Source organism: Podarcis erhardii (assembly GCF_964252035.2).
Source record: "Podarcis erhardii genome assembly, chromosome: 14".
NCBI classification, from domain to species: domain Eukaryota; kingdom Metazoa; phylum Chordata; class Lepidosauria; order Squamata; family Lacertidae; genus Podarcis; species Podarcis erhardii.
Genome location: NC_138503.1, coordinates 8510856 through 8529663, shown reverse-complemented (window position 1 = coordinate 8529663; position 18808 = coordinate 8510856). Strand labels below are relative to the sequence as shown.

At 45.9% G+C, this 18808-nt stretch overlaps 1 long non-coding RNA gene across 1 annotated transcript in view; it reads right to left on the bottom strand.

Annotated features, from left to right (window-relative positions):
* LOC309328988 overlaps positions 1-6229 on the bottom strand; it is a 45730-nt gene extending 39501 nt beyond the window's left edge. The window contains exon 1 of the long non-coding RNA XR_014150990.1: positions 6023-6229. This is a non-coding gene — a long non-coding RNA (uncharacterized lncRNA). The remainder of the gene's footprint in view (positions 1-6022) is intronic.
* Positions 6230-18808: the final 12579 nt, after the last annotated feature.

Below are 18808 nucleotides of genomic sequence, written 5' to 3'. Positions count from 1 at the left end.
GACAGTGCTTTTTACTGATCTTCCGTATTATTATTATTTTTAAAAGCACTTGGCTAGTTGCCAGTCCGGGGGGGAAATAGGCAATTGGACATGTGCCCACGCCACCTCCGAAAGAGGTATTTAACTGATTTTTCTCTCCCCCAAATACTATATTTTAAAAGTCTAATTCTTCATTTGTTTGTTGTTTGTTAAAAAACCAACCTTTAATGTGAGGAGTGGGAACCTAGTGCTCTCAGTGTGTCCAAGAGTGGGGAATATTTGGCCCTCTAGATGTTCCTGAACTCCCATCATCCCTGGCCATGGGCCATGCTGGCTAGAGAGCCAGTGTGGTGTAGTGGTTAAGAGCAGTAGTCTTGTAATCTGGTGAACTGGGTTTGCGTCTCCGCTCCTCCACATGCAGCTGCTGGGTGACCTTGGGCCAGTCACACTTCTCTGAAGTCTCTCAGCCCCACTCACCTCACAGAGTGTTTGTTGTGGGGGAGGAAGGGAAAGGAGAATGTTAGCCGCTTTGAGACTCCTTAAAGGGAGTGAAAGATGGAATATCAAATCCAAACAACAACAACTCTTCTTCTTCTTCTTCTTCTTCTTCTTCTTCTTCTTCTTCTTCTTCTTCTTCTTCCTGGGCTAGAACACTCATGGGCATGTGTGGCTGGTCAGCATGGGAAGGTAGCCTATCTAGGAGAAGGAAAGCTCTGATCCTAAATCTCTGCTCGCTTAGGGGTTACCTTTGAGAGAAGAAAAGTGTCAGAGACATGACCCACAGAGAGGAATCAGCAGAGGGGGAGGAAGAGGCAGAGGAAAACAGAAGGCTGCCTGTCACTTCTCAAAGCAACACTGAGATGCAGGAGCAGGAGGCAGGTGGTAGTAGGGGGTTGGATTCAACTCCAGAGGAGGAGGAATTGGCTGCACCTGAGTCTCCCAGAAGTAGGAGGCAGAGCAAGCGATTACAGCAAAGGAAGACCAGCTGGAAGCGTGGCAGGCTCAGCAAATATCTGGCCTTGGAAGGGGCCAGAGGCTAGTTGAGTCAATGGCTGGGTAAACCCTATACAAATCTAGAGTGGAGTCCTTAAAATGGTTGTATGGTGCCTTGTACACCTCCTTCCAGCAAATCCTGCAGCCAAACTGGTGCCAAACGTATTGGTCTGCTTTCCTTTGGACCACATCTGTGAGTCCAAGAATGGGGAATATTTGGCCCTCTAGATGTTCCTAAACTCCCATCATCCCTGGCCATGGGCCATGCTGGCTACAGATGAAGTCTACAACATTTGGAGGGCCAAAGTTTCCCCTTCCCCGTCATAAAAAAGCACCATTAGTGAGGAAATCATTGGAGCTGCAGGACCAGGAAAAGAGATGGGGAGAAATTGGATTCTGTTTGCATTTAAAGGTAAACCTACCTAACTGGTACTTTCCAAAACAATTCAAGAACCAAAATGTCATCCTCTGATTTTTGCAGTGCAGTTTTCCAGCCAAGCAGTGTATGAAATTGTATACAATATGCAAGGATAAAGTTTGCATAAACAGGCATACATTAGTGAAAATAAAATGTAAAAATGAATTATATTGGGGGAAATTGCTTTGCAAATGTGTATAGTAGGGTAATGGCATACAAAAAAGGTGTGTATTATTGGGAGAAATTCACACTAAAAGGCTGATGCAAATGATGATGTAAATGGTGAATTTTCATGCAAATATTTCTGTTTTATTGCAGTGATATAGACATGTGGAATTGATGATTGGGAAAATGAAAAACTGAGAGAAACCAAAATTGACAGACTTGGGCTACCCTAATTCACTTCTCTGCACCTGGTTCAGTTGTTTTGCTCCTTCCTGCTACCTTCTGGGACCCCATAAATCCTTGCCCACTTTGCAATTAGGACACCAGTGCCAGCCTTCCTTGAGCTGTGCTACATCATGCAGTTTCTGCTTCTGCTGAATAATGTTTATGTCTAAATCCAAATTGGAAAGATTTGTCAGCTCTGACTTCTTGGTATCTCTGTACGCATCTGAACATGAGGATTTAGATGAGAATTTCGCCGAGACTCTATCTTTTTATCAGACTGGAACCAAACCTCAGGGATGAATCTGGATCCTGACATCACAAGCTCAGATGAAACTTGCTGACAGCAAGAAGCCATTTGCTCCTGCAAGAGACGCCACCCATCAGCTTTGAGATTCGTCCAAAAGTGAGAGGGAGTTGAGGATAGGAGCAGGATAGGGAGGTACATGAGGGTTAGTAAACACATGGTCCATAGACTCCGAGGAGGGCAGGGCAAACGTGCATCAGAGGGTGTAACTTCATATTTCAACCTCTGCTTTGAAAAAAAAATCAGCAATAGCCCTGCTAACTAGAGCTGCAACAACAGGTTAGATTAATTTAAACACTCTCAATAGATGAAGAGGCTGCTCCAGTTAACTGGGCAGCAGATATATCAGTAGAGAGATTTTCATGAGTTTTCTAGAAAGGGGTTGGTTTCTTGCAGAACAACTGGTGAGATTATGAGTGTTACTGTCAAGTTCTTGCCAGGGGCGCCTGGTTCCTCCGAACCATGTTGTCTAATAGTCTGTATCACTGCCAGGTTTAATAAGTCTAATGAGTGCTGGCTGGATAAGCTTACTCCCTGGAGTGCAGGCTGAGACTTGCTCTCTAGCCTAAAGACTTCTGAGCCAGTTTTTCTAGCAGGGACAGGGGGAAAGAATTTATACGGCTCATGTTGAGCCTTTTTTAACTTCTCTCCCCGCCCAGTTGTTCCACATGCTCCTCGTAAATTCAGTAAACTGATTTAAACAATGAAGCAGTCTCTAAGAAGTTCCATATATGGTATAAAATTTAGGTTCTAGTTCCCTTTTAGTACAACATTTGTTCTAGACCAGAGATGGGGAAGCTGTGTGTTCCCCCAGATGTTATTGGACTCCAACTCCCATCAGCCCTAGCCAGCACAGACAATGCTCAGGGATGATGGGAGTTTGAGTCCAGAAACACCTGGAGGTACCATATTGGCTATCCATGGATTTGAGAGCAGCTTGGTCGCAGTGAAGGAATATATTCACATATTTTTTAAAAATCAAATAGATTACTGTTCCAGTGTGCTGATACTGCTATTTAATTTTTGTATAGTCTGCTGCATATTTATATGCTGCAAATCCACCCTGAGTGTTCCACGAGTAGAAGAATGAGCTACAAATAAGCTAATAATTAATACTGTTAATATGGAGACAACCCAGCCTCCGGTGAACTGAACTTAAAACAAAGTGGGGGAATTGTGTTGTGGGAGAAAATCTTGCTCATTAAGAAAAGTGGTATTTAAATACTCCTAAAGTGTATGGGGACGCAGATGGTGCTGTGGGTTAAACCACAGAGCCTAGGACTTGGCGATCAGAAGGTCGGCGGTTCGAATCCCCACGACGGGATGAGCTCCCGTTGCTCGGTCCCTGCTCCTGCCAACCTAGCAGTTCGAAAGGACATCAAAGTGCAAGTAGATAAATAGGTACCGCTCTGGCGGGAAGGTAAACAGTGTTTCTGTGCACTGCTCTGGTTCGCCAGAAGCGGCTTCATCATGCTGGCCACATGACCCGGAAGCTGTACGCCGGCTCCCTCGGCCCGTAAAGCGAGATGAGCGCCACAACCCCAGAGTCGACCACAACTGGATCTAATGGTCAGGGGTCCCTTTGCCCTTTACCTTTAAAGTGTATGTGGTGCATCTGGAAGCTAAAAATTTAGCATTAAATATAAAATTAAAGCTTTGGGTGGATCACAAAAGGCTGGGGTGAACACAAAAACCCAGGGAGAGAAAAATATTATGTAATCATGTAACGTGAAACACTCTGCCCAGTGTTAGATCTGTCTATGCCCACCATCAGATGCAGCTCCAAACTGACTGTTCCCATTGGTCACTTGCCCTTCAAAGGAGAAAATCTCCCCCACCCGTGCATGAAGGTCTTTGCCAGTGCTGCTGCTACACTTCCTTTAGAGGGTGATGGGAGGTCGTTGAACCTTGCACCTTGGATCAAGGCAGGTGGGGTTGGGGGGCTTCTGAGCTGTGTTTTGCCAGCCCTCAATCTAAACGGTGCATCTGAGACTGGCCAGTGCACAGGGGACAATTAAGAGAGAGCTGAGAGCAGCAGCAACAGTGAGCTTCACAAGATCTGACATTTATATGTGCACAGGAGTGGCATCTGCACTGACATTCAATACGATGAGAATCATAACCGGCTATCGATCCTTTCTGCTTTGGGGCCTGAGCAGCCTGCCAGCTGGGTTAAGGCAGGAAATTTCCCCTGTAGGTTAGGATTCTACAATTAGGTGCATTATTGGAACTTTATGCCTTCCTCTGCTATTTCCTGCACTGGCTGGCTGCTGGAGACAGAATTCTGGGCTAGATGGAATGTGGGTCTGCTCAGCCCAGCTGGTTTTATGTTCTAATTCAAAATTTATAACTCTCTGCAGAAAGCTCCACACAGCAAATATCTTTTGCTGCCCTTCTGATAGAGCAAGACGAGAGCGGAGCTACCCGCTTAGCAAAAGCCTAAGAAGTAGCCTAGACATGGGGAGCCTGTGGCCCTCCAGATGTTGTTGGACTCCAACACACATCTGCATTGGGAAAAGGCTGCCACTTAGTGATAGAACATCAGCAATCCCTGCTTGAAACCCTTCAGTATCAATGGTAAAGGTAAAGGGACCCCTGACCGTTAGCTCCAGTCGTGAACGACTCTGGGGTTGTGGCGCTCATCTCGCTTTACTGGCCGAGGGAGCTGGTGTACAGCTTCTAGGTCATGTGGCCAGCTTGACTAAGCCACTTCTGGTGAACCAGAGCAGCACACGGAAATGCTGTTTACTTCCCGCTGGAGCAGTACCTGTTTATCTACTTGCACTTTGATGTGCTTTTGAACTGCTAGCTTGGCAGGAGCTGGGACGAAGCAACGGGAGCTCACCCCATCACGGGGATTCGAACCGCCGACCTTCTGATCGGCACGTCCTAGGCTGTGTGGTTTAACCCACAGCACCACCTGTGTACAGAGCTATTATTATTATTTAGTATTTATTAAATTTATACGCCACCCTTCACCCCAGGATCCCAGGGCAGTTTACAATAGAGAAACACAAAAACACATGACAAATGAAACAACAGCGCACAGCCCTACACAAACAAAGTTTAAAAGGCTGTAGATTGCTTAATTAGCCAAAGGCCTGGGAGAAGAGGAATGTTTTTCCTGGCACCTAAATATATGCGATGAAGGTGCTAGGCTAGCCTCCCTGGGGAGAGCATTCCATAAACAGGGAGCCACCACAGGAAAGGCTTGTTCTCGTGGTGCCACCCTCTGGACCTCACATGGAGTGGGCACATGTACAAGGGAAATCATTTGCGACTTGTAAAAGAAGGAAGGTGTCAGCACCCCATCTTACGGCTCCCTAGAATATGGGTCGGCAAACTAAGGCCTGGGGGCCGGATGTGGTCCAATCACCTTCTCAATCTGGCCCGCAGACAGTCTGGGAATCTGCATGTTTTTGCATGAGTAGAATGTGTGCTTTTATTTAAAATGCATCTCTGGGTTATTTGTGGGGCATAGGAGCGGGAGACGTGAGGGAGCCCAAAGAAGTGATGAAATTATGTTTGTGATAGAAGTAAGACTGTTTATTATTTGTGCATTTATATTTAAAAACTTTAATAAATATTTATAAAAAAAAAAAAAAATATTTGTGGGGCATAGGAATTTGTTCATTCCACCCCTCAAAAAAATATAGTCCGGCCCCCCACAAGGTCTGAGGGACAGTGGACCGGCCCTCTGCTGAAAAACTTTGCTGACCCCTGCCCTAGAAGTTAAATCTCTGCGTAGGATTGGAGGCATTTGGGTTCAAGTCCACATTCGTGGTAATGCAGGCGCCTGCAGAGCCGTAATTCAGTGATCTTGCGCCCCTGACCGAACCGTCCAGATTGCACCCCCTAGCCACAGACAAATTAGATTTTCCTCCCAAGTAGACCCAGCAGCCCCAGCCTCCCCAGCAGGTAGATCGAAGAGCACTCACCCCACCCACCAAGTGATGCGGTAGACCTGGAGGCACCAATGGGGTCATAGACCAGTAGACTGGGCAGTGCTTCCAGCCCCTCCGCTAGGTAGACCGGTGCCTCCCAGCTCTCTGGTGGGTAGACTGGGGTGACCAGGAGATGACTGGGCAGCCACAAGTTCAGCTTCGGTCTCTGGGACTCCTGGCAGATGCTGTTCCATGCAGCAGGCCCACCCCCTCCCCAAGGCAGGCAGGCAGGCTGGGACAACTGGCAGCCCAGCCCTCAGCCCACCCTCCATATTTATGGACATATTTTTAGCCAATGGGGGGGGGGCTTGCCTGCGCCCCTGGCAGGGGCCTTCCTTGCCACCCCCTAGCTATGGCCCTGGGTGCCTGAACAGTAAAGCACCATAATGAACCCAGTTGGCGTGCCTTTCCACATGCTGCAGCTGGTGAGGGTCACCTTGAATATGTTGTTTGGATATATTATGGGACCAGCTATTGCAGAGTGAAGTAAATGGCTGTAGATCAGGCTAACAGAAGCCTTGAGAAATACATAAACGGACTGCTGGGCTGTGATTCTCTTTTTTATTATTTATTAATATTTATTAAATTTTTAACAGAAAAGAGTTACAAGATAATAACACACAAAAGGAAAATACAAAAATACAAAAACCAAAATTTAACATAAAAAGAAAAAAGAAAAACTAAAAATCCCTCTTTTATAATATCTTACATTCATTTACTTGTTTTCGTGACTTCCTCACACCTCCCTTTTTTGTATTCCATTTAAAAAATTGTTCAGCAAATTCATAGCCTCTTATTTTACCCTTAATTATTTATCCTCACATATTCTAACTTCAAATTTTCATCTAATATCCATCCCTTCTTGCATATTCTTATTTTACCTTATTACTAGAACCACTTCATTTCTGCTGGGCTGTGATTCTCACATAAGGGTCTTAAGGGTGTTTCATGGGGCTGCCCTTGAAGACGACCTGGAGATTGTAGCTAGTGCAGGATGCAGTTGCTAAGTTGTGCAGCTCAATGGGACCATTTCTCACCAGTCCTAAAAGTGCCACACCATCTGCCAGTGAGCTACCAAGCCCAATTCAAGGTATCATTACAAAGCCCTAACAGTTTGGGGCCCAAATACCTAAAGGAGCGACACCCCAACACCAACCATCTCAGGCCCTTCAGTTGGCAGGGGAGTCCACACTGGCAGTGCTACCCAAGAGAGTTGCCCAGTTGGCATTGACCCATGACATGGCCTTCTTGGTGGTGGTTCCCCAGTTGTGAGATGCCCTCCCTGGTGAGGTGCGTCTCTCTCCCTCATTACTGACTGTCAGGAGAAGTGCAAAAGCGTTCCTGCTTACTCAGACATTTGATGGCTGAAAGTCACTGTTCCTGGCAACCTTGAAATTAGCGTCTGCAAGGCATGTGGTGGCTTTTTAAAAAAAGAAAGGTGTTCTAAATGTTTTAGATGGCTTTTCATTGCTTTAAATATGTTTTCATTTCATTTTAAATTGTATTGCATTGACATTTTTAATGTTTGCTGTCCTGGGCTCCTTTAGGTGGGAAAGAAATTTAATACAAAAAAATATTCAAGTGTTCCTTTTTTCAGCTCTAATTTTTTTTGAGGTGGGGAGGGCTTATGTGCTTGGGCCAGGTGCAGGCTAAAGTCTTGCAATTGTACCTATTGGCCAGGGCACTCAGGCATACCCACCATGGCAGACAGTCACTGCCAGGGCTATCTTAAGCATATGTGGCACCGGGGTGCAAAGATCCGCCCGGTGCCCCCCCCCAGGTTGCCCAGTACCAGGGGCGCAGGAGGACAGAGCTGGTTGGCCGTCTCAGTGTCTTGCTGGCTTGGTCACCCCCGAACTCATGGCGCAGAGCCACCCGCAACAGAAGAGCCCGCCGCGGCGCTCCGACCGATGGGCGGGCTCTTCCCCAGACTCAACTCTGAGAGCCCGGCGCCCAGGTGCCCCGCACCCCTAATGCCTATGGGTAAGACGGCCCTGGCCCCTGCTGCCCATGCTCCTTTTTGCTTTCTACTCTCTTTCAAGACACTGCTCTTCTTCAGACCAAATCACAGAGAAGATATACAATCATTGCTTCGGCTGACAAGCCAATCGATGCACCTCATGCAAAATCATGCTTTCTTCCACTAATAAATATTGATCCTCGCCCCCCCTCTTTTTGCACCATGCAACTCTGCAATAAAGAGCAGGTTAAGCAGCTGCCGGACTTAACTGCCTCCATCGTCCTCTGTTTGCTTCCTGGCTGGCTTCGTTTATTTGTTTCCATCCCATTTATGAATCGCTTCCGATAAAGGGTCTCAGACCAATTTCGCAATAAACAGCATTTTGTCCCAGGAAATGTGAGACTGGGCTTATTAGATGGATGGTGCTCAAAGCGCAGATGATGGCTGCAGCTTTGTAGATCCAAATACTGTAGAAACATTCAGAAAAGCTGGACCCAAGCTGCACATTAAACATACAAATTTATACAAATCATTTGGCCTGTCTAGTTCAGTATTGTCTACCCCAGTGGTTCTCAAAGGGAGCCACTCTGGTGCAGCAGGAGAGGATGGCAAGTTTGGCAGCAAGAGTCAAGGACAACCAAAGAAACATTTAAACATCTCAGTGTAGTATAGTATCATATTTTTCAAAAAAAAATTTGCAGAATATGGATAGATAGTAATTGTGTTCCATGTTATAAATCAAGCACTGTTAGGCCTTATTTCTTTTTGTTTTCCAATGTACAGTGGTACCTCGGGTTAAGAACTTAATTCGTTCCGGAGGTCTGTTCTTAACCTGAAACAGTTCTTAACCTGAAGCACCACTTTAGCTAATGGGGCCTCCTGCTGCTGCTGCCGCACCACCGGAGCACGATTTCTGTTCTCATCCTGAAGCAAAGTTCTTAACCTGAGGTCTATTTCTGGGTTAGCAGAGTCTGTAACCTGAAGCGTCTGTAACCTGAGGTACCACTGTATTTCTTATCAATTAAAAAATTGGTGTGGTGTGAGCAATTTTTTATTCTGAAAGGTGCAGCCCAGAGAAAAAGGCTTGAGAAGCATTGGTCTTCCCTCACTGGCAATGTTTCTGTAGGTTTTCAATCTGGAGACAGTTCTATCCCTAGCTGGAGATGCAGGTGAGAGCGACCCCAGCAGCAGCGACAAAGGTGTTCTGGGCATGCTGAAGCCTATGGGGTTGCCACCGGTAGCTAAAGTAGATTAGGGCTGCCATACGTCCATAACATTCAGTATTCATACCTCGTAAGCAGCATCTGGGTAAAAATCACTGGAATGTCCGGTAAGATCTGGGCGTATGGCAGTCCATGTCGATAGTGTAGATTTTGGCAAATTTCATTAAAAAGAGAAAAAGAGCTCAAAAACATGTAAAAAAAAAGAAGATTTAGCATAGAGAGATGGATCCCATTTTATAGTTAGGAGGTGGCCAGCCAGGCACATGTGTGATTCGAGTTGCTCAGCTTATAGTTTCCACTTTAAAATACTGTTTATACTTAATCCTTACCGAACTTCTTCCCAAATCATTGGATGGTATTCAACCAAGTTCTACTCAGTGGAAATTGATGAGCCTAACTTAGTTATGCCTATTAACTTGCATGGGTCTACTCTGAGTAGGACTAGCACTGAATACTGCCTGATGTGTTCTGCATCAGGGCTGCAGCAACCCCCACTGTATTGCCATAGTCATGACAGCACTGTGTGTTAAAAGTGAGTTTAAAATGCAAAACTGTGCTTGTTTAGAATCTTTCCTTATTAACCAAACTGTTTTTCATTTGTTTGGGGGCAAGCATATCAGGAATGCTGAGGCACGTTGTAAAGTACGGGGCGGAGGGAGAAGAGAATTGTGGAATATCTGCTTTGCAACTGAAATAGGACACATAGATGTCTAACCCCTGCCCCACCCTCCACCCAAGAAGACCATTTAGTCCTGGGTCTAAGATTTCCAACTGCACCAGTGTGCAAAAACAGCTGTGATTAATTAAAAGGTGGTTTCTGTGCTGCCGACATCACCCTCCCAACCACCCAGCTCACTTTCTGTTTGGGCTCCAGTTGGCTTTCGTTCTGTATGGAAAGAGCTAAACCAAACCCAACAAGATTAGTTTAGATTTACACTGAATGCGTCATAGGCAGAACTCATATCTCTGCTCTTCCACAGTGGGAACAGTGCCTCTTAAGGAGATGCTTAGTCATTCTCAGAAGTTGTTCTAAGTCCATCTCAGAAGGTCGTTTAGAGACAGGAAGGCCTTGGTTAACCCCAGCAATGTTATAGTGACACGATACGTCTATGGCCATATGAGAGTCCTCATTGTTGAGCAGGGGAAAGTGGAATCCCTGCTGAAGACCACACAGAATTAATGATTTGGGGGAAGCAAAAAGCCAAAGCCAAGTTGCAGTTGGGTAGCTCCATATACTGAGGAGTTTGGGTCAAAGCGATTTTGTCTGTTTCTTCTGGCAGCCTAGTCTGGGACAATTTATGCAGAGAAATATTCTTATGGGGCTTCTGTGGGGTGGGGGTGGAGTGGAGGATTGGCTTTCAAGCTGTTTCTTGGCTCCGAGGAAAGAAAGATGAATTTCACACTCATCTCTGATTGGCACTTGGCAACTTGTCCTTCTCAGATGCCTGGGGACCTAGAGAGTCAAAACCACACATCTAAGGACTGTTTGTGTTTCAGGGAAGTAAGGGTGTCTTGGCACAGAAACCAGGTTTTTCTGCTTATATCTGTGGCTGGAGTCATTGTTCCATAGTTCAAGGAGAGACTTTAGGGGTAGATAAATCTATGAATTTTGATTTTTCTCAGCTTCTCATTTTTGCTATCCTAAATTCGGTTCTCCACATTTCTACAGCAATTTGTGATATATCTCTATCTCTATCTTATACGTGAGATATCTATATACCTATACATATCCTTGTGCAAATTCACCAGTGTTTCTGTATACGTAAATCTCTCTCAATAAACATATTTTTGTATGTAGGGTTGACTGATATACACATGTTTACAGTTGGTTTTCCCTAATATAATGTGTTATTGCATGCAATTTTCACTATGTAATTTTATGCCCACTTCCCCCTAGAATATGCATTTATGTAAACATTGTTTGGCTGGAGAAGTGCATTGCAAAATGGCACAAGTACAAATTTTGAAGGACTTGCTTTTCGGTTCACTTATTGATTTGAAAAGTGCAAATTAGGTAGTTTCTCATTAAAATGCAAACAGAATCAAATTTCCCTAGGAGACATTCTTTTCTTGACAGCAAAAGAAATGCATGTTGTTCTTTGACCTTTGTTGTTGTTGTTGTAAATATATCTTAGTTATCAATCAAATATCCTATTGCCTTCATATCCTGTTCTTCAGCTTTCAAATAGCATCTTGGTTGGCCACTGTGAGAAAGAGGGTGATGGAATGAAAGCTGTTCCAGACAACCTGTATATTCAGCATTCATCCTGATTAGCTGCACAAAGCTTAGGTAGTGGTTAGATTTTGTCCAGTCTCTATTGAGCATTCATTCTGATTTGATTAAGGGGTGTTTACATGTCTTCCAGTTAATCATTTGTTCATTGCACACTTTTCAATGCATTCCAAGCTGCAAAAAAGTAACAGTTTCTATTCGTTCCTTCCTTGTTTTGTTGTACTAGAATGATAGTTCTTTAATCCATTGTAAGTGCAGAAGCTGAAAGTTCCAGTATGTACTTAAATCCCTCAAGCAGGATACCAATAGTCTAGAGCAGCCTTTCTTAACTTGTGGGTCCCCAGATGTTGTTGAACTACAACTCCCATCACTCCTAGCTAGCTCAGGGATTATGGGAGTTGTAGTTCAACAACATCTGGGGACCTAAGGTTGAGAACCGCTGGTCTAGAGGCACCCCAAGATGCAGCTTTGGACGCATCCAGCAGAGCTCTTCATTCACCCAATCGACCCATTCTCATTGGCTCTATGAATAATAGAATCATAGAATTGTAGAGTTGGAAGGGATCATGAGAGACGTCTAGTCCAACCTCCTACAATGCAGAAGTCTTAACCCACGGTCCCCCATCCAATTTCAGACAATACCAGATCCTGCTTAGCTTTGCAAATGCGCTAGCAGCTTTATTGCTGCAGCACTAGGAGGCCTACAATGAATGCAAGGCGTTTGGAAACCAGGGGGAATTGATCTGGGTGAGGGCCACAGTGGATGACCATGGGCAAAGTCTTTGTGATATTGGGGAGGGGGTTTCATAGAATCATAAAATTGTAGAGTGGGAATGTGCCCCCTAGGGTCATCTAGTCGAACCACCTGCGATACAGGAATCTCAACTAAAACATGCAGGAGAAATGGCCACCCAACCTCTGATTAAAAACCTCCAAGGAGAGTCCACAACTTCCTGAGAGAGTCTTTTCCGCTACTGAGCAGCTCTTACCATCAGAAAGTTCCTCCTGGTGTTTAGTAGGAATCTCCTTTCTTGTAACTTGAATCCACTGGTTTGAGAACTGTCCTCTGGAGCAGGAGAAAAGAAGCCTTCTCCATCTTCTATGTCCCAACCCTTTTGATATGTGAAGATGGCTATCATATATCCTCTCGGTCTTCCCTTTTCCAGGCTAAACATGCCCACAGAAGGGCTGCAGTGAGTTGGCTGTGGACCTTCCAGAGACTTCAGTACCTGCTAGCAAGTCAGCTAGAGAGCATTCTCCTGCCAGGGAGGATCCTTTTCCCACAGGAGAGGTGCCAGGGGAGAAATCTGATAGTGAGATGGCTTCAGCATCTCCACCTCTTTTGCCACGGACATGGAGATACCATTGTGAACAGACCTTATTAGTTCAACATATTTGAAGGAGTCCCCATTTCCTTGCCCAGTCCCAAGATTTGACATCTCACCATGCCAATAGTCATCCCCTCCTTGCACTTCATAAGCAGGGTGCAGGGGGTGCGTTGCTTGTTGGGTCAATGTATTAGCAATATCTAGACACGTGCCATAGAGCTGTGCTGTGCCTTATTACTTTGTAACCTGCAGCCCTATGTTTGGGCATTGCACTGAGTTTCTAAATAAGCGATCTGGTAATGGGGATCGTTTCAGTTCCTAGTCTGATGTGGGGAACCAGGGCAGATACAATCCAGTGGTTCTTCAGAAATAACATTTCCCATTGCAGTGGAAATGAAAGTGATGGGTTTGATTTCTCCCTGTTCCCTTCCCCGCAGATGCCCTCATTCAGATGAGACTTCCTGGCTTCTTAAACTGCAATTTCTCCATGACCTCCAAACTGAGGATCTGTGGCTTACAAACTAGACTTGCAAACTAGGATCACTGGTGTGTATTAAATTATCATTTGTCAAAATACTTTTATAATAATAATAATTTATTATTTATACCCCGCCCATCTGGCTGGGTTTCCCCAGCCACTCTGGACAGCTTCCAACAAAACACTAAAATACAATAACCTATTAAACATTAAAAGCTTCCCTAAACAGGGTTGCCTTCAGATGTCTTCTATAAGTCTGGTAGTTATTTTTCTCTATGACATCTAGTGGGAGGGCGTTCCACAGGGTGGGTGCCACTACCAAGAAGGCCCTCTGCCTGGTTCCCTGTAACTTGGCTTCTCGCAGTGAGGGAACTGCCAGAAGGCCCTCAGCGCTGGACCTCAGTGTCCGGGCAGAGTGATGGAGGTGGAGACGCTCCTTCAGGTATACTGGACCGAGGCCGTTTAGGGCTTTAAAGCTCAGCACCAACACTTTTTGTCATGCTTAATTCCAATAAATTCTGAAGATGATGCCAAGAGACTAAAACACTCAGGCAGATGTGGTGGTCCTCATGTGCCAAAGATGTCAAAGCTTGCAATCTTGCAAGAGCTGCAGTCACAACGAACTGGAAAGGTCCATGCAATATTAGTATTGCAAAGTGGTTTAGATGTCTCAGGAATCACTCGATTATTGAAAAATCCACTAATAAAATAAAGAAGGCAATGGGGCAGGCCAAGAAAAGAAGTACTACACACTACCTGGTTCCTTTTTCTAGATTACACATATCACTCATCATTACAGACTCAACATAAAATATTTTTAAAACTTCTGTGGGCCTGCAACACAAGGTCTGGTGGCAATGGAAAAACTAACATTTATTTCAGTTACGTCTGCAGTGAAACAGTCAGCCCTTGGAATCTGTGTGTGACTGCCCCATGTGGTGAACCACTGAACTGCAGGTAGCAGGCCTTTTGCCAGGTAACCTTCTGCTCTGCCTATAGTTGGCCATTGGATCTTTCTGTGCAGGCAGGAATATAACAGGGCTTTCAGTTCCAGCTTTGCATTGCTTGTGAGCGCTGCTGTGTTTCTGTATTTGCAGTTGTTCTTCCAGCCCTGACTCATGGTTGGTTAATTCAGCCCATTTCCTGGTTTGGCTTCAGGTCCCGATTTCCTCTTCGGTCCTTGCTCCCGTCCAGCAGCTGTGCGTGTGACCTTGATGTGATCTCCTAATCCAACGACTCTCCCAGATTAGCCACTGATTTATACAGCTTCTTCCTGTCCCAAGCCCTTTACATGGAACAGGCTTAACCCAATGTGTGAGCCTCCTCCTGACTCCAGTGCTAGGCCGGGTTGCACCGTGATCTGGGTAGTGGTGACAGCCTGCACAGAGTCCCAGATGCATCTCAGTGCAACCTCTCGCTCTCTCCAGCCGCGCCAGCTGGAGATATATGCAAGGCAGCCCGGAGTTTCCATGAACTGGGAGGCTGTTGAGGTTGGCTGGCAGGCAATGTCCTAAACAAGACATGCCATTTATAAATCCCTTGTAAATTGTTTACCTAGGTCAGAGGGGTTGATAGAACCGAAGCAGCTGGGACTTCTCCCTCAGATGCCCCCCTGTTTGAATTTTTGGTCGATGGTCAAACAGGAAACTCAAAGCAGAACAGGCAGGAGCAGCGGGGCTTAGAGGTGTCACCATCTTCACTCTGCACATCCTGTAGCCATCCCCTTCTTTATTTTTAGCAATAGTCCTACAAATGCTTTTACACTCATGCCTGGCTTGTGAGTTTCCCAGAGGCATCTGGCTGGCCAACTGTGAGAACCCAATGCCAAGCTAGGCAGGTAGCAGATGTAGTGCCCTCCATACGTCATTGGATTAAGAACGTAAAATGATTTTGCTGGATTGGGCCAATGGCCCATCTTCAATAGCATCCTCCTCTCACAGTAAAAGGTAAAGGTAAAGGTACCCCTGACCATTAGGTCCAGTCACGGACGACTCTGGGGTTGCGGCGCTCATCTCACTTTATTGGCCGAGGAAGCCGGCGTACAGCTTCCGGGTCATGTGGCCAGCATGACTAAGCCACTTCTGGTGAACCAGAGCAGTGCACAGAAACACCGTTTACCTTCCCACCAGAGCGGTACCTATTTATCTACTTGCACTTGGATGTGCTTTTGAACTGCTAGGTTGGCAGGAGCAGGGACCGAGCAGCGGGAGCTCACCCCGTCGCGGGGATTCGAACCGCCGACCTTCTGATTGGCAAGCCCTAGGCTCTGTGGTTTAACCCACAGCACCACCCACCAACCACATATCCATGGAAAGCCCAAAAGCAGGACACAACGACACTCTACCCAGCTTTGATTCCTAGCAACTGGCATTCAGGGCCACACTGCCTCTTGACAATGGAAGGAGAACAGTATGGCTCCCATCACATCCCTGACCATTGGCCATCCCAGCAAGGTTGATGGGATCTGGACTCCCCAAACATCCTGAAAGCACCATGTTGGCTATCCATGAAGAAGACAAAGCTAAAGATTCCTACAAGGCTTTGGGCCCAGATATTTGTTGGACCTCATTCACCCATACCAATCTGCTCAACCATTCTAGGTGTCATCAGAAGGTCTCTTCTTGGTGCCTCTGCCTTCTGCAGTATGGCTGGTGGCAACCAGGACAGAGGGTTCTAAATGATGGCACCCTTTCTCTGGAATCTCACATGCAGCTAGCCAGGCCCTTCCGGGTGGGGGGCCCCTGAAGCTCTTGTCTGGTTCACTATCTCCTCTTCTCCTGTGGCCATAGGGGAGGTGACGGACCTCCAGTTTGAGGTCAGGAATATCTGGATCCCATGGTTCTTCAGTAGTAGACATAGAGGGACCCCTCAATGGGATTCATTTCTGAGTACACATGCAGTTACTTACACTGCAAATCAGCTAAGAGCAGCCTCCCGCCAATCTGGTGTCCTCCATATTTTTGGACTACAATTTTGATGGCCAATAGTCAAGGGTGATGGGAGTTGCAGTCTAACATAACAGCACCTGACGAGCACCAGGTTGGGAAATGCAGTTTGAGATTGTGCTTCCTACAGAAAGATCTCAGGTTGCACCAAAGTCTGTTGAGTCAAAGAACCAATGGTTGGCTTCCTTTTCAAAATCTAAATGCTGGCACTTATTCAGGGCTGTCTCAAGCAGCAACTGGAATGTATTCCATACTTGTGGCTTTGCCTATGGCTGGCTAAAACTGAAATGAGACCAAGCATCCCAAAAGGGTTGGTTGACTTGAAAGCAGAGCATTGTTCAGTGTCTAAAGTTTTTTTTTCCTCCTCCCCCCCCCCCCAATCCTGAAGGATGATCTAATCCAGAACCCTACAATGCAGCAGTGTCCTCTGTAAGAGCCTTCTCCAGTTGGGTGCCTTCTAGATGCTCCAGACTACAACTCTCATCAATGGTCCCAGCCAGCACTACCAGCCTTTCTGGGGCTGAAGGGAGTAACAGTCCAAAGCATTGGGAGGGCACCAAGTCAGGGAAGAATGCTCCGTCCTCAAATGCCCCTAATTAATAGATTTCCGCATTTGAATATTTCACAGGCTACTTTCACACCAGCGAGAGCCAGTGTGGTGTAGTGGTTAAGAGTGGTGGACTCGTAATCTGGTGAACCGGGTTCGATTCCCCGCTCCTCCACATGCAGCTGCTGGGTGACCTTGGGCCAGTCACACTTCTTTGAAGTCTCTCAGCCCCACTCACCTCACAGAGTGTTTGTTGTGGGGGAGGAAGGGAAAGGAGAATGTTAGCCGCTTTGAGACTCCTTAAAGGGAGTGAAAGGCGGGATATCAAATCCAAACTCTTCTTCTTCTTCTTCAGCGCATCCAAGAAGTATATGCCATTTAAAAAAATTAGAATCTTTGAATAATCAATTGAAAAAACAAGGAATGTTCTGAATACCAACAGTGGTTACTAGGACTGTTGGGAACTCTCACACTGAAGGAGTACATCCCGGCCCTGGAAGAAACCACTGGTAGATTTGCCCCCAATATGGGGAAACAAGGATGTGGCAAAGAAGCTTGTTTGAGGAAATGCTGCCAAGAGGTGGGGGGAAAGGTCTCACTGCAGAGGGATGAGGCAAACTCCACGAAGGAGATGATCCTCAAGAGGAAAGATTAATCATTATTGGCAGCTAAGAATGCACACAGCTAACAAAAGCCAATAGTACTTTTTATTACAGCCCAACTGCAGCAGAGCAAGCAACGTCAGCTAAGAATCGTTAAACCTCTTACAAGAATAAATTCTCTTTGGGCTGCATCATAAAGTGGGGAGAGAGGGGGGCCTAAAATTCTCTTAAGTCAGGGACAATATCTAATGAAAGAAATCCCCTTCACACACACGAACATATGCCAGCAACCTCCACAGACCCAATAACATAAAATAAAATGGCTCCAATTATTAACAGGAGAGATTAGGTTTCAGCATGGAAAATATTTGCTCAGGCAAAAGCTAGCTCATTCATTATCAGCTGCAAGTCATTTTAAAGTTTTGTATTATAATTGGACAGAGTAATGGCATTTGCTGCCTATACAAATATGGGTTTGTGGATCCAGTTTGCCCATGATTCCGGCACAGGAGAAGATGATGGAGAGAGAGAGAGAGAGAGAGAGAGACTTCCGGGTTGACGCGATCGGTGTAATGGCGGATTCCCTCCGAGCTCCGGAGGGAATCGGCTCCTCTGAGGACGGGTCTTGCCGCGCCGGCGACGCAGGGACCCTTAGAAACCACAGGTGCGGATACCTGTGGACCTGGTGACTCGGTGGGCACCTTAAGCGCCCCCCCTGACAGTCGAAGAGCCTTTTTAAAGGCTGCGGAGAAGGTACGGGGGGTGGCGTGGTGCTGAGAGTAAAACCGCTACCTCAGTGGAGTGAAGCCGCAAGCCATTCACCGGAGAGCGTCAACTTTCTACCTGAAAATTCGATTGGATACAAACACCCCGTGAGTAGAAGAAAACTTGGACTTTAAAAAAATCGTTATTTGTAAATCGGGCAAACGGGGGGATGTGCTAAAGGGAAGTCCGCACCCCCCTTTCATACAGACAATTGGAAGCAAGGAGCGAAAATCTAAGATCGGAAAAAAGATTTTATGTCTACGGAAACTGGTAAGAGACTTTAATAACTTTTAAGAACAAGTTTTATTTTGTCAAGTTGTGCTGGAGGGAAGAGACGAACTTTGGAAACTTTTGTGACCCCCCCCCCCCTTGGACCTGGGAGCGTCCTGCACCAATCTAGCCTTAAGGAATCGGAGTTTGACAGCTGTCAACTGAGCTGTCAAACAGCTGAACAAAGGACAAAACTGTATTACTATATATCTCTTTGGTTTAAAGGTGTTACATATAAACAGACGTGATTTGAAACAAAGTAATAAACAATAGGGTAAAGGATTGCTGGCGTAGAACTTTGAACAATGGCAATCCCCCTAGGGGAAACCAGTGACACTACAATGGCTGCAGAAGGAAAATTACTAGCACAAATTGAGAGAGCCTCTTTTCTCGTGGGAATCTTACAAGAACAATACATGACCTTGATTT